Below are 15,035 nucleotides of genomic sequence, written 5' to 3' on the forward strand. Positions count from 1 at the left end.
TCCTTGATGCTCCAAGTAAAATACTATACGAGAGCCAAAGTTCATATTCAATTCTGTCCAAAAGGGAATAACTGGCTTTGTGGCCCCAAAAGAGAAACGAGCAACAAAAAGAGAAAGAAGTGGATAGACTAAAGAAAACATGACTATAAAAAAGAAATACATCTAGCTAGGAACAAGCTGTAACTGGACTAAATAATAAAAACTAGGGAAATGATACAGCTACTAGATATGGCAAAGCCAACACGTGTGAAACTGACATGACAAATTGTGGAGAAAGAAAGGATTCATTTCATCCCATGATGTCCCTCATGGATCTATGAAAAAACCAGGACTGGTGTATGCTAGTATCATCTATATCCTCCAGTGGTACCTCTGTTAGCATTGTGCATATCTTAGGTGAAAGGCTCATAGCCAAAGTGCATTGTGTTTCTGAGGTGGTGCATTTAATGCTGGCCAACCTGAATTTATGGCTACATTTAACACTAGCCAATCTGCTCTTTTTGATGTATTTCCACAGCCTATTTTTGGCTCTCTCTCCTCACTACATATTCATTCATACGAGTGCACTACACCTTATTGGGGAGAGGGAAACTGGGAGCACTTTATTGGTTGCCCACACCCCATGCCTTTGTACACACTCTTGTGCCTTGGTGTATGGATTTCATTACCCGAGTTCATTCTCTTTGAGTTTATGTGCTCTTGTTCTTCTATTCAGTTCTTTAAGTTTACAGCAATGCTATCAGCTCTATCTCTTTGCTTCCATTGCTCCACACCATTCTGACATGGTATCAGAGCCAAAGTGTCTTAGTTCTAGTGCTAGTAGCTAAGTTACAAGGGAAGCTTCATAGTTGCCCCCATACATCGTACAAAGAAGTTTGTTCCATACAAACCGTACCATATGGTACTGTGCAGATTCATACAAAAAAAAGGGTTGCTTTCTTCCACCACATCTGGCCATGTCCAGGGGAGTATTGACTTGCAAACACCCACATTCACCTGCATGTCCCACCTGTTTGATGCCTTTTCCCAGCCAAGGGGCTTTGGATCCCACATGCCCCCAGACCCTTTCCAGCTGTCCACACCCCCAGTCCCCCTTAGGTTATGCCACCCTCTCACACACTTCAGCCCTTCCACCTCCAACAGCCCCTTGTATTTCAGCCCCTTTGGATTCCAGCCCTCTTGGATTCCACTCTTCTCCACCTGCGATAGCCTTGGCCCTTCTCCACACTATAAAAGGAGCTCATCCCCTCCATTCTTCCATACCAAACCAGCAAGCATTCAACCTTCTAATCTCCCTCTTATAAGTATCAACCTAGGCAAGCTCTCACACTCTCCCCCACCCCAAAAAAAAAAAAAACCCTCCCTCTTCAAGCACCAAATTTCAATCTCTCTCTCTCTCTCTCTCTCTCTCTCTCTCTCTCTCTCTCAAGCCTCCATCAGCATCATGATGGGCTAGAGGCATGAGGCCTTCACTTTTTTGCATGACATCCATGTGAAGCATACAAAGAAGTCCAACTCCCACCATTGGACATGCAAATATTGCAAGAAGCACTATTCAAGTGGCAAGACCCGACCTCTTCAATATCTTTTGAAGATGAAGAGGCATTGCTCTAAAAAGGAGATCCCTCAAAACATTGTGGGCAAGATTCTCGCCAAGATAATAGGGGTATCTACTAGAGGACGTAGCATGTCAGCAGTAACACTCACTCTATGAAGATATGCTAAGCTTTGCAATGAGGAAACACAAAGTACCACCACAACTGAAACACAAAGACTCAAATAGTGACATGAAAAAAATCAAACACAAAACCCAAAGCGCAAAATGCAAAACACACAAACACAAACAGAGAAGAGAGAGAACTCTGAAGTGAATGAATAAATGTTGTAAATGAAGAAAAGAATGTATAAGATGTTCAAGGGCAAAGCTGTCCAACAGCTTGTGGCTCTTGTGAGAGTGGGCTGAGGGAGGCGTTGATGAGTGTTGTCCACCAAAGACAAATCCCGAGTGCAGCAACTACCAGTCAAAGCAAAGGCTGATGAAGAAAAGTGTTGTAAACACAAAAACGACCTGATGTAGATGATGGAACCTAATCACCAGCAATAATGGGAGACTAGGCGATAGCTGTAGATCATGTAGCAGCAATCGCTAGGTGTTGGACATCTAGGGGAAGTGGACTAATGACTAGAACTTGCAAGACGAGGATGGGACTGAATGATGGGTAGCCTGTCTATTTATAGACATGGAAGAACCCTCCTAAATTGTGGGGGCATAAAGGGCCACTGTGCCTTTTATACATGCTCACGTGTGAGCACACCCTTAGCAATTGTACTTTTCATATAACTATCACAAAAACCTAAAAGAGGTACACTCATTTTTGTACCCACACATCGTGCATCTCACTCTCTACTGCTGCTCACTCTCTCTCTCTCTCTTTCTATTCACCATTGCTATTGCTGAATATCGAACCTTCACCGCACATCAACCACCATAAATTATAATCAAAGCTAAAGGTTATTGCGATCGTGCTCCCAGAGCTTGTCCAAGCTATGACACAGCAAGTCGCTGGACTATTCAGCAATCAAGAGCAAGTCGTAGTCTACTTGCAAGCAGACCACAACACGGAAGTGACAGGCAAGTCGGGCAGCTCAAGCAATAGGCAAACACAAGCAAGCAATGACAAGCAAGAAGGTGTCATACAAGCAAACGGCAGCAATCCCCAGGTGCACGTAGCGTGCAACATCCCGACCGATTATCAACGTTTTTTTTTTCCAAGCAAAAAACTCACATTTTTTTTCTTCAAAGGTTCATCCTTGGTCAATTTCTCCCAGGCTGTCACGTGGGTGTAAGCACCGTTTGACAATTCTGAGAGATTAAGATTGAATTTATTCCTCGAAATTGGGTTTTGGCATATGCTTGAAAATTTTACTCGGCTGAGTAAAAATTTGTGGAATGTTGTATGCTTTGGAGTCTCTGAAATTTGGACTTTTCATGTAATAGCAAAGATTGCAGTGGGACAAGTACAATTTCTTGAAATTTTGACACATTGGATCCCTCACAATTTTGCACTTTTACAAAATTTGTGAAATTTTAGCAAAATTGGCTTGTGCATCCACTCTCGAGTTATGTTTGATGTAATTTGAGTAGTTTGAGCAAAGAAACTTTGGGCCTTTTGACCATGTGAGTCAAATTTGTGCATGAGGAACATTTGGAGCAAAAATTGCAGCTAAAATTTGGGGCATTCTCATGAAATTGATGTATTAGCCCATGACACAACTGCAATTGCTTGTGCCGTGCTGTAGCACACATTTCATACCTCTGAAAATTGATTTGCATATCTGAAATTTCTGTAATTACTTGTTTTTTCATTATTGTTTGGTACTTGCTTCGTACCTTGGTCATTTGTGTGACAGTTGGACTCACATTTGTTGTGGTAGCAGTAATAGCAACAATCTTTTGCACATTAAGAAGCTTGAGGATGCACACAACTTTGCCATATGGCAAAAGCAATGCTATAATGTCTTGGTGCAGAAGAAACAAGTAAAGCCCATAAAGACAAAAGGGGTAAAACCAGCAACCATGGATCAAATGAGTGGGATGAGTTAGATGAGCTTGCACGCTCTACCATAGAACTATCAATATCAGATTAAAAAATGTGATGGACCTTCATATGAAGAAAGGTACAATCATGTCTATACATTTGAATGGGTTTAACTCTATTTTTAACCAACTGATTGCTTTGGAGTTCCACATTGATGAGGAGTTCAAGGCAACATTTTTGCCATGCACTTTGCCTAAAAATTAGGATTTCAGCAAACAAGTCTTCCAATGCACTGCGTACTAGAGGCAAATCCTAGCAGAAGGGTATAGCTCTGAGAACAAAGCATGCAGCAAGTCTCGTGGAAAAAATGTAGACTGTAATCATTCTGGCAAGAAAGGGCATTTCAAACGAGATTGCTTTAAGTGAAAGAAAGAAAAGGGCAAAGGCAAAAGCACTGATGATAACAAAGATGAGAAAAAGGACAGCCAACATGCAAATAAGAGCAGTGTGAAAATAGAGGAAGTCAATGTAGCCAGTCATGAGAGCGACAGTGGCAGTGATGTACTCTTTGCTTCTTCCTTTAATGTACAGTCATTGATTGCAGATTCTGATGATGACATGCACGCTTGGATTCTTGATTCAAGTGCTTCATTCTATGTAACACCACATCGTGAGTGATTCTCTAACTATAAAAGTGGTAGACATAGTGTTGACCACTTGTGTGTAGCTAGCATTTCAACATGGTTTTTATGGGCCTTTGTCTTTATGGGCTAGCATTTCAACACGGTTCAGTGTTCACTTGGCATAATGTAAGGCATGTACCTCAGCTCAAGAAGAGCTTGATAAGCACAAGGCCGCTAGATGATAAAGGCTATCACACCACTTTTGGGGATAGCAAATGGAAGATATGTAAGGGCTATAGGATTGTTGCTAAAGGCTCTAAAAGTGATACTCTGTATCCATTACATGTATCTAGTGTGTGTGATCATGTTGTCGCCATAACCGAGCAGCCAAGTGTGTCTTTGTGGCATAGCTGATTGGGGCACATGAGTCAAATTGGAATGAAAGTGCTCACACGCTTGGATTATTTGTCATATTTAAGATATGCTAATTTTGACCATTGTGATCATTGTATTTTTGGCAAGCATGTTCAACTCCAAGCCAATTTGCCCCTTGATTTGCTTGGGGATTGGCCTTTACCTTGCTCCTTGAAAGACGAATTCAGCCCCAAGTCTCATATTGGCTGGTTGACCTCTTGAATCTCTTTGAAATTCCTCAATTTTAGGTATTGGAATTCAAGTCCTAGACTCTCAATTCCAAGTATGTATCTTGAGGCGCTATGAAGATCCTAATTTTTGCTGTAAATTAGGGTTTACATCATAGATTGACTAAAATCTCTTCCTCTAATCGGCACTGTTTGTGGTGTTGCAGCATCTCTCAATTTTGGTCGTGGAGGTGACACCGGCATGCTTATGCTTGAGAGATGTATGTCAAATGCTAGGGTTGTCTCTAGGGAAAAATAAATACTTTATCACTTTCGTTAATAATGCCACACGCAAAGTGTGGGTTTATCCAATTTGTCATTAAGACAAGGCCTTGGACAAGTTTAAAAAATTCATGGCACTTGCTGAAAATATGACCAACAAGACATTAAGGTGTCTTCACTCTGACTATGGTGGAAAATATGTGACAAAAGCATTTCAAGCTGTTTACGACAGCAAAGGGATAAAAAGGGAGCTCATTGCCCCTTCTAATCCACCCCAAAATGGTGTTGCAAAGCGTATGAATAGGACTATTCAAGAGAAGGTCCATACCATGATGTCTCATGATGCATTACCTCATGGATCTTGGGCAGAGGGAGTTATGACAGCCATACTCTTGATAAATCGGGCACCCAACACGTCTTTGGGAAGGAGTCTCTCATTAAGTGTGGCCGAGCAAGCCACCGTCCTATGCACACTTGAGAGTGTTTGGCTACAAGGTATTTTTGTACATACGCAAGGAACAACGCAACAACTTGGAGCCAAAGTCCTGTAAATGCATTTTCTTAGGATATGGTGAAAGGGAAGAAATGGGGTATAAATTATGGGATCCCAAGAAAAGGAAAATTGTATGCAGCAATGATGTTATATTCCGAAAAGATCGCATGCATAAACAGCCCAAAAAGACAAAGGAAGTCAAAAGGATTGTGTTCTGAGAAGAAATACATAGAGGACAACAAAGAGTGTCTGTTGTACAACAGCAAATACCTGTTGTAAATGACCCTATAAATATAGGGAATGATATTGAAATTGATCAGCAAGAAGTTGCCCATGATATACTACAGTTTCAGCAAGAAACTGTGCCACTAGAGCAGCCAGCACAGGCAGGACAGCATGTGGAACCATTTGAACAGCAAGCTGTTAATGCAAATTTGCAAGCTAAATAGCTAGCAAACACTAATCATTGGGTGCGTATGTCGACCAAAAATACCAAACAGCCAGGTAGGTCTATTCCTGGTACAAATTATGTTGCAAATTATGTCATGCTGACAGATTGTGGTGAACCGTCATACTTCAAGGAAGCAATGGATAGAGAGGACAGTAAGAAATGGCATAAAGCTATGCTGTCAGAGATGGAATCTCTAAAGAAGAATGGTACTTGGGATTTGGTGAATTTGACAAAAGTGCAGAAAGTCCTACCATACAAATGGGTTTACAAGATGAAGGTCACTTCTCAATCCTTGCCATAGTACAATGCACGTCTTGCTGCAAACGGGTACAAGTCTCGTGGAAAAATGTAGACTACAATCATTGTGGCAAGAAAGGGCATTTCAAATAGGATTGCTTTAAGTGGAAGAAAGGGAAGGACAAGGGCAAAAGCATTGATGATAACAAAGATGAGAGAAAGGAAAACCAACTTGCAAAGTGTGAAAATAGGGAAGTCAATGTAGCCAATCACGAGAGTGACAATGGCAAGGAAGTACTCTTTGCTTCTTCCTTTAGTGCATAGTCATTGATTGCAAATTCTAATGATGGCAAGCACACTTGGATTCTTGATTCAAGTGCTTCATTCCATGTAACACCACATTGTGAGTGGTTCTCTGACTATAGTAGTGGTAGACATGGTATTGTCCACTTGGGGGACAACTATGTATGTGATGTTGCGAGAATTGGCAATGTGCACTTGCCATTGCTTGTTTGTTTTGGGTCAGCTTATTTGTTTTGGGTTCACCACATCACAAAACAAACAAGCTAACCCAACCACTCGAGGTCTCGATGACGAGAAAAAGGGTGATGAAGAAGTAAGGTGGTGAGAACCGTCGGTGGAGATAGCTAAAGATCCACTCAAGGGTGCTCTGCATAATGAGATGCATAGAGTAATGTGCTATATGGTAAGAATACACGTGTAGGAGATGCCACTTAAACAATGCCCCTCGTGGAAAATTTGTTCACTTGCCTCAGTGCCCTTTACAAACATGATGAAATCATACAATGCAAAGGAGAAGGTATAACAGGGGGAAAAGACTGATGTCATAGGAACCCCCTCTCAACCCTAGATGGCAATGTTGAAGGAGAAAAAAGAGCCTTATGTCAATCTTCATGTGGTGCTAACAACCATGATAATAGATGAAGATGAGGATGAAGCACCCAACTAGATAAGCAAGGTAAAGTCGGTTCCATGATAGCAACGAGAGAGATGCTCCCGAGCAAAATGAAACCATAAAGAAACAATGCACATCTCATGTATCCAACCAAGAAGGACCAGTGCAAACATGCATATTAGCCCTACAATAAAATACAAAACCCTACAAAAGAGATCAAAATTTGCAAAATAGAGGTCAAAAGCGAGGTGGCCTGAAACAAAACAAAACATAAAATGAGAGCTAAATGAAAATTCAAAAAACAATGCAACAAGTTTGTATGGATAAGTGAATGCAAAAGAAGACTAAAAAAATATGACTAAGCCTAAAGGAAACTAGCCTAAGATTCTTAAGGATTACCTAGGACTCCTAAGAGACTAGCCTAGGGGACAGTAATGACTACACTAGTTAGAGATGCTATGAGGCACTCATTGAGGGGGAGATCAAGGATCCACCGCACTCATGGCACAGATACTTGGGAAGGGGGATTGCGCTACCTACTGCATATGGAGTCCATGCTACCTATTGCATATGGAGTTCATGAAGATGGACCAGTAGGAAATGGAGGGGAAAGCTCCATGATTGAGGGCAGGAGGGAAGAGAGAGAGAGCGAGGGATAGAAAGAGAGAGAGAGAGAAATGAAATGAAATGAAATAATATATTAACGTCTACAAAAGGCCAAAATGGCCTATGAGACCATGAGTTACAATCATGTGTATGATGGTACAACTGTCTAGGCAAAATATGTAGCACAAAGAAAAATAAGAAAGGAAACTAACTATGGCTATGTGTAAACATAGAGCTCTATCTAGTAACAATGAGCTTCAAATGGTACAATCTCATGTGGGTATGGAGGGCCTAGCTCTAGCCCGAGCAATAATCCCTTGTATCCGCCTATGAAGGTGTCGTCGGTGTCTGTGTCAAGACCTACGACGTCTGGATCGACTAAGCTGAATGGCTCGATCAATCAATACTCCTTGTCTGTATATGGACTGTGGCAGTGGGAGAGGCTTTCATGTGGACTGTGGTTGTAACTGTATTGAAGTCTTCTGAGTCTCCTTTGCAAAGAAGTCTGTGGGTTGCCTCTGTGAAGGGCCTCGGTGTCCTGGAGCAGCTATACTCCTGAGGCGCATGTCACGAAGCCGTCGTATCTCAAGAAGAAAGAGGCCAAGGCATCGCTAATCAATAAAATCCATGACTATCAATAGTGGTCCAAATCCGTCTCTGAAGAGACAGTGGAAACGACCACAGACCTCATAATACGCTGGGCAGTGGCATAATAATGCTCCTGTCTCTGGCTCTAATTGGCATATCTGGCATATGCGCTCCTCTGGTGGAATGGATCTATATCTGCCAATCTCAATCTCTAGCAGATGTGAGGAGGTGCCCAACTAGCCAATAGTACATCTGATCCCATGGGAAAGGTGGGTGTCCATGTATCTTAGGCGAACAATAAATCCATCGTCAGTAGTGTGAAGGAAATGCTCACAGTAGAAAGCCATCTTTGTTCCTAGCTCCTCCCCTGGCATCAACCATGTCCGCCTGATATCCAACTAGGTAAGATCCATCCTGATGATCTTGCGAATCTCTAACCTGCTCACATCAAGAGATGGTGCATCAAGGGAGTACTGAAAGGGGGGTAACTTGTCCATGCTAAAGCCATGCAGCTCAAACCAGGCCGACATCTGTGCATACCAACATGAAGTATCACTCTCTCTGGCAAGTTGCCTAGAGGACTCAAGGGCCAACCATGCATATCTGTGTCTGCGTAAGTCCCATAGACTATGTATGTATGCGACCAATCAGGTGAGGGATCCTACCACAATCGGTGTAGCTACTAGCTCGGCTCTGATGATCTCATGTGGCACTGAAGCCTTACATCTGATCATCCTTGATATCATGGACACTAGGGGTTTCTCCATCGACCTCCATCCGTCATAAGTGTGCCTTGATCTGCTATAGTGGTCAAGATTGGGCCCCCATATCTGTACTCCATAAAGTAGTGTGGATGTGACCAGTGTATCGAAGAGCCATAGCTTGGTGCGGGATTCTTGGAATTGCACCTGTGAGCATATCCTCTCCAAACCACCTAGTGTTGTGCATCCGCGAGTCAGTCTAGTGTCTGTTGCCTCTCGCATAGAAAAGGTGGGCCCTGTCAATAAGACTCCCATGTATGTGTAAGAATCCACATACTCCAATTCCTCAGATCCATATGTGAATTTAGGCATTGATCTCCTCACCCAATGTAGTGTAGTATTAAATACCATCGCCTTGGTTTTACCAAGGTTCACTGAAAGCCCACTATCCAAAGTATAGGAATATAATGTGTCCAAGTGTCTCTATAGACCCTCTAGAGAGTCATAGAGAGAGAGAGAGAGAGAGAGCGCTCTTACAAGTACACAACAATCTGAATAGATTGATATCATAGTTTGTTGTGATGAAAGTACAAGTGATAAGGCTTGAATATATAGGCTGAGATATCCATCGACACCTTTGACCCTTATTAAATGCTAAGTAGAGTAAAAGGTGCACATACTTTTACACACAATGATGTGTGTTCACATGCAGGAATAAATAAATCTATCAAATCCCCCCTTCGGATCGTGGGTAACTGAACTCGTGAAATGAAACATGTGAAAAAAAAAAGGAGCAAGTCTTACCTCTAAGAGGCAATGTCTAGTCCCGTACAATGATTTTGTAAAGGAGATACATAAGTGAAAGCGATACACCACAAGGAAGATCATGACATGGTCTACTAAAAAGCTCAAGGACCCGACGTAAGACATGGTTCAAAGGTGCGTGTCCATACCTCAAAAGGCTAATTAAACCAACATAGCTCAAAGACACTGGGCAAATCACCAAAGGTCAAATACATGGTTATATCTTTCGGGATCAACTCAGAGGTCATGCGGTAAGTGGTTACAATCCCCCCGAAATATAGCTCCTAATAGGATCATAAAAGGAAAGTACAAATCTTTTTGGATAAAAAATCCAAGTAGATTGCCCCACACAGTAAGTATTTGGAAAGTCCTTAACACATGCATTGGCATGGTCAATATCTAATTCCAAAACATATTATTTATTTATTTAGGATTTGATTCAAAAAGCATACCAATAGGGTTCAGCATCGCCAAGAGACAGTGAGGAAATAGATACATTAAGGGCCTTATCAGAGGTAGTAGGTGGCTCATCAGAGTCACTATCAAATAAGGTGTTAGCAACGACATATTGGGCGTATTGCTTATCTTGCTCCTTATATTTCTTCTTGTTGTATTGATCAACAATGTGACCAACACATTTGCAATATCGGCACTTGGGTGGTTGTTTCTTGGTGTAGAAGGCTGCCGCTGCAATGTCAACATCTTTGTTGCACCTTTCATCATCCAAAAGGATGGTAACCATTTCTTCATATTTCATCTCTCGAGCCATCTTAAGAGTTGTCACAGTTTCATGGAATTGTGCTTCTTTCATCAAGCTATTAAGAAGTATAGCCTTTTTATCATCATCATCTAGATGGCTTTTGAGAGTGGTCAATTGTCGCTAAAGAAGACTTAAATGATCGAGATGTTGCTTGAGAGTCTCTAAAGGATTGCAAGAGATACTAAACAATTGTATCTTCACAAATAATTTGGGATTATTAATATCTCCCGCAAATGTGATTTAAAGGCCATCCCATACCTCTTTTGTCGTTTCTGTAAGATTAAGGTGATAAAGAAGGTTGTGAGAGATGCCAAGCACGATGATGGTGAGTGCGCTTTCATTCTTCTCAAGCCATTCTTGATGAAGTGTGTGTTGCCGCGAACATGCCCTAGTTCGTTAGTGGAGACAACTTTCCATGCGCCTTCTCACATGAGTATGAGCTAGATCTTTGTCTTCCAAAAGAGAACCCAATGCCCGAGAATTTTTCAATTGTGATGCAATATCTCGACATCCCAACGGTACATACCATGAAGAGAGCTCAAATTGAAAAAGGACAAAATTTTGATGATGAAATTTGAAGAAAGCAAGCTTGGATTTTAGAAGCCCCAATTTTTATTGGCTAAATGACAAGAAATCTTAATAAAAATCAAAAATCCCCAATTTGGTGTGAACTATCTCTAACAAGCCAATGTTTCAATTTATTTAGTTAAAGTTAAAGCTTTCAATTTTGAGCTTAACTTTAGATGACGGGCCATATTGGTAACAAGAATAATCGAAATTGACCAAGTAGAAGCTATCGCCAATGTGGCCTTGAGATGTGACAGTTTAACAGGTGCGGAAGATTGACGAACCAGGATGGGGCAGGTCAAGTCACAAACAATGCCTCTCAAAGCGCCAACTAATTGGGCGGACAAGAGGTGAAGCCTTGGTTTTGGGCAAGCAACAACACGTGTAAGGCAAAAGTGACGAACGCAGCTCTCATTAGGCGACTGGTATGGGATATTCTCTTCTTCTTTTTCTTCTTCTTCTTCTATTGCAGCAACAATCGTCGGCTGCAGACCTTCTCCTTCTTCTTGTCTCCTTCTTCAATGCGCAAGCAAGCTACCTCTTTGACCTTTTTTGGACAAATAAGACCCGCTCTCACACCACTCTTGGGCATGGATTTCAAGAAGATGGACCGGCAAGCTATGGAGGGTGAAGCTCCATGGTGGAGAAAGGTATCCACCTACACCTTTGAACCTTAGTAAATGCTAAGTGGCACAAAAGGTGTTCACACATGAGCACGTACTTTTACACACAACAATGTGTGTTCACACTACCTCCCTAGGGAAGACCCCCTCTCAACCTCCTTGAGAGGTACTACCACTGCAGCAAGGGGCTAAGGTTGGTTTAGTACTAGGGATTGGATTCACCTTCGGTGTGAATAGAAGATCCTTATTTTAGGGATAAGGTGATTTTGGGTGTGGATCTAAGACCTATGGCCATGGCCTTTTAGCGAAAATTGTCATCTACATGACCTAGTTTCTAGCAAAATGTCCAAATTTTATTCTTTTTGGGGAAGAAGTGTCATAATGGGTCTTTGTGAGGATGTGAGGGTACCACTCCCTTTTTCCTTCAAGGACAGTCTTTCCTCAAATGAGAGGTGATGAATCTCATTAGCAGAGTACTCCAATTGAGATGCACTTTGTGAAGGAGTATGAGACAAAGAAGACTTGGGTCTCGGTGAGTGATTCCTACAAGGAAGCTTGGTAGAAGCATTGTTCTCCAAATTAAGACCATAATGCCTCCTCAAGGCCTCCATTAAAGAAGTAGCTAGAGAAAGCATCAGAGGATCCAAAGATGGACTTGTTTGAGCCATCATGAATCAAATACGTGACGTTCATGTATCTTGCACAAAACTAAGCACTCCACGATAGCCACATGATACTCTTTGAAACAACATTGGCTCTTATACCATGTGAAGATATCCTAGGGTTAGCAATAAGGAAACACATAAAATAAGACCACAACTAAAACACAAAGACTCAAACACCGACATGCAAACCTCAAATCCTAAACGCAAAATACAAAACTTAAAACATACAAACACAAATAACGAAGAGGGAGAACTCTAAAGTGGATGAATGTGATGTCATTGTACAAGGATCGAGACAGAGTGCAAGTCAGATTGAGTACAGAGTTCAGAGTACGAAGAGTGAGCAGGAGTGAGAGCACGACGTACCACTTTAGGTTTTGATAATATATATAAAGTACAAGTGTTAGGATGCGTTCACACGCGAACACCATAAAAGGCACGGTGAGCCTTTATTCCCAACAACCTCCCACCTGAAGGCAACGTGCCTGAAGGTAGAGGAAAGAATCAACTAAGTCTATGTGTGTACAAAGCTGAGATACACATATACTATCCAACCCCCATCATAAGGCTGCAATGAGCAAACCGCTCTGCTGAAAGACCATTCGTAAGGTCTACAAGATTATCATCTATATGTACCTTCACAAGCTCAATGCTCTTGTTGTCAAGTACATCCTTGATAAAATGATACTTCACTTGCATGTGCTTTGTCTTTCCATAAAAGATAAAATTCCGTGCTAGCATGATAGCACTCTGACTATCACTGTGGAGGATAGGAACCTCTGTAATGCCAAGCTCTCTCACAAGACGTAAAAGCCATAAAGCTTCTTTGCATGCCTTAGTGGCAGCCACATACTCTACCTCTGTAGTACACAATGCAACACACTTTTGCAGCCTGGATATCCAAGCGATTACTTCCCCTATGAACATAAACACATATCCTAAAGTAGACTTCCTGTAGTCAAAATGACCAGCATAGTCTGCATCCGTGAAGCCAACAACAAATGGCTTGTGCTTCCCAAAGCAGATACACAAATCCTTTGCGCCCTTAAGGTATCTCATAATACCCTTCACTGCTTCCCAATGCTTTTTGCCAGGATATGCCATATACCTGCTAACCACTCCCACCGTAAATGCAATGTCAAGACGTGTAGCAACCATAGTGTACATCAAGCTACCAACAGCTCAAACATAAGGTATCTTGGCCATTTTAGCCTTTCCATCATCAGATGTAGGGCTTTTATCTATACTAAGTTTCACATATGGAGTCAATGGTACACCAGTGGCTTTTTTCCCCTCCATATTGAAACGTTGCAAAACCTTAGTAAGATACTCCTACTGTGACACATAAAATTGACCCTTTAATCTATCCTTGAGTATACGCATTCCAAGAATGTGATTGGCCTCACCAAGATCCTTCACATCAAAGCTGTTGTGTAAACTTTGCTTCAAGGAGTCCAAGGCACGAACATCTCTACCTGCATTCAGCATGTCATCCACATACAAAACCAAGAGAATAAGGCTGCCATTTGTTGCCTTCTTGGTGTATAAGCAGTGATCAACATGAGAGCAATGGAATCCTTGAGATTGCATATATGTATCAAATTTATGATACCATTCTCGTGGTGCCTATTTCAGCCCATACAAACTCTTGTTGAGTTAACATACCAAGTGCTCTTTTCCCTTTGCAACAAAACCCTCAGGTTGCTACATATAGATCTCATCATGCAGATCACCATGTAAAAAAGTTGTTTTTACATCCATGTGGATGTGCCATTACTCTCAATAGCCTCCAACTAGGCTTCCATCGCTTTCCGCCAATGATCAAACTGTAAAGCCTTCTTCACTGATGTAGGCTCTCTATCCTGCATTACATGGGACATCAAATGGTAATTAGAGCAAACAAGCTCCGTAGTATGTGTCTGGTGCCGCCATGACCTCCGCGGTCCATCCTACAGTTGCCACTCCTTAGGGAGTCCCCTCCATCCCTCAATCTCGGAGTGTCATGGGCCCAACGAGAAGGAGGCCAAATCTTGCCTCAGCTCTCTCCATCTACTAAAGTTTTTGGAAGGTCCACCATCAATGGAGAACCAAGCGGTGAATCCGGAGGCTGGGTAGTAGGCTCCTCATCCGAAGAAGAGTCCCCAAGAGACACAAGCTCGAGAGGAATAGCAGGTGGGACCCAGCTATCACCGGGATCTCCAAGTACACGGTGATCTCCAAGTACAGGCTCCTCATCCGAAGAAGAGTCCTCAAGAGAGACAAGCTTGAGAGGAACAGTAGTTGGGACCCATTTATCACTGGGATCTCCAAGTACAGGGTGATCCTCACACCCCTTTGGGGCTGGAACCTCCACGAACCGAATATTATGGCTCGTGTAGGCATCCCACTTAGCATGATCATACAATCGATAGAGATTGCGAGCTATAGCCCACAAATACGTGTCTTCTAGAAGCCACTTCAAATTTGTCACGATGTATCTTTGCATGTGAACATAAGCACCACACCCAAAAACCCTAAAATAAGAAACATTGGGCTTGGATTCAAAGTACGCCTCAAAAGGAGTCATACCAACAACAACGGAAGTAGGGGAACGGTTAAG

The 15,035-nt window shown here is 42.1% G+C and overlaps 1 protein-coding gene across 2 annotated transcripts in view; it reads right to left on the reverse strand.

The window, feature by feature from the left end:
* The window catches only part of LOC148015232 (SUMO-activating enzyme subunit 1A-like), a 128,753-nt gene that overhangs the window by 40,914 nt on the left and 72,804 nt on the right, over positions 1 to 15,035 (reverse strand). The window lies entirely within an intron of this gene.

The sequence above is a fragment of the Lygodium microphyllum genome, chromosome 24 (assembly GCF_053477565.2).
Source record: "Lygodium microphyllum isolate KBCC chromosome 24, Lygodium_microphyllum_v1.1.10, whole genome shotgun sequence".
Classification (NCBI taxonomy): Eukaryota; Viridiplantae; Streptophyta; class Polypodiopsida; order Schizaeales; family Lygodiaceae; genus Lygodium; species Lygodium microphyllum.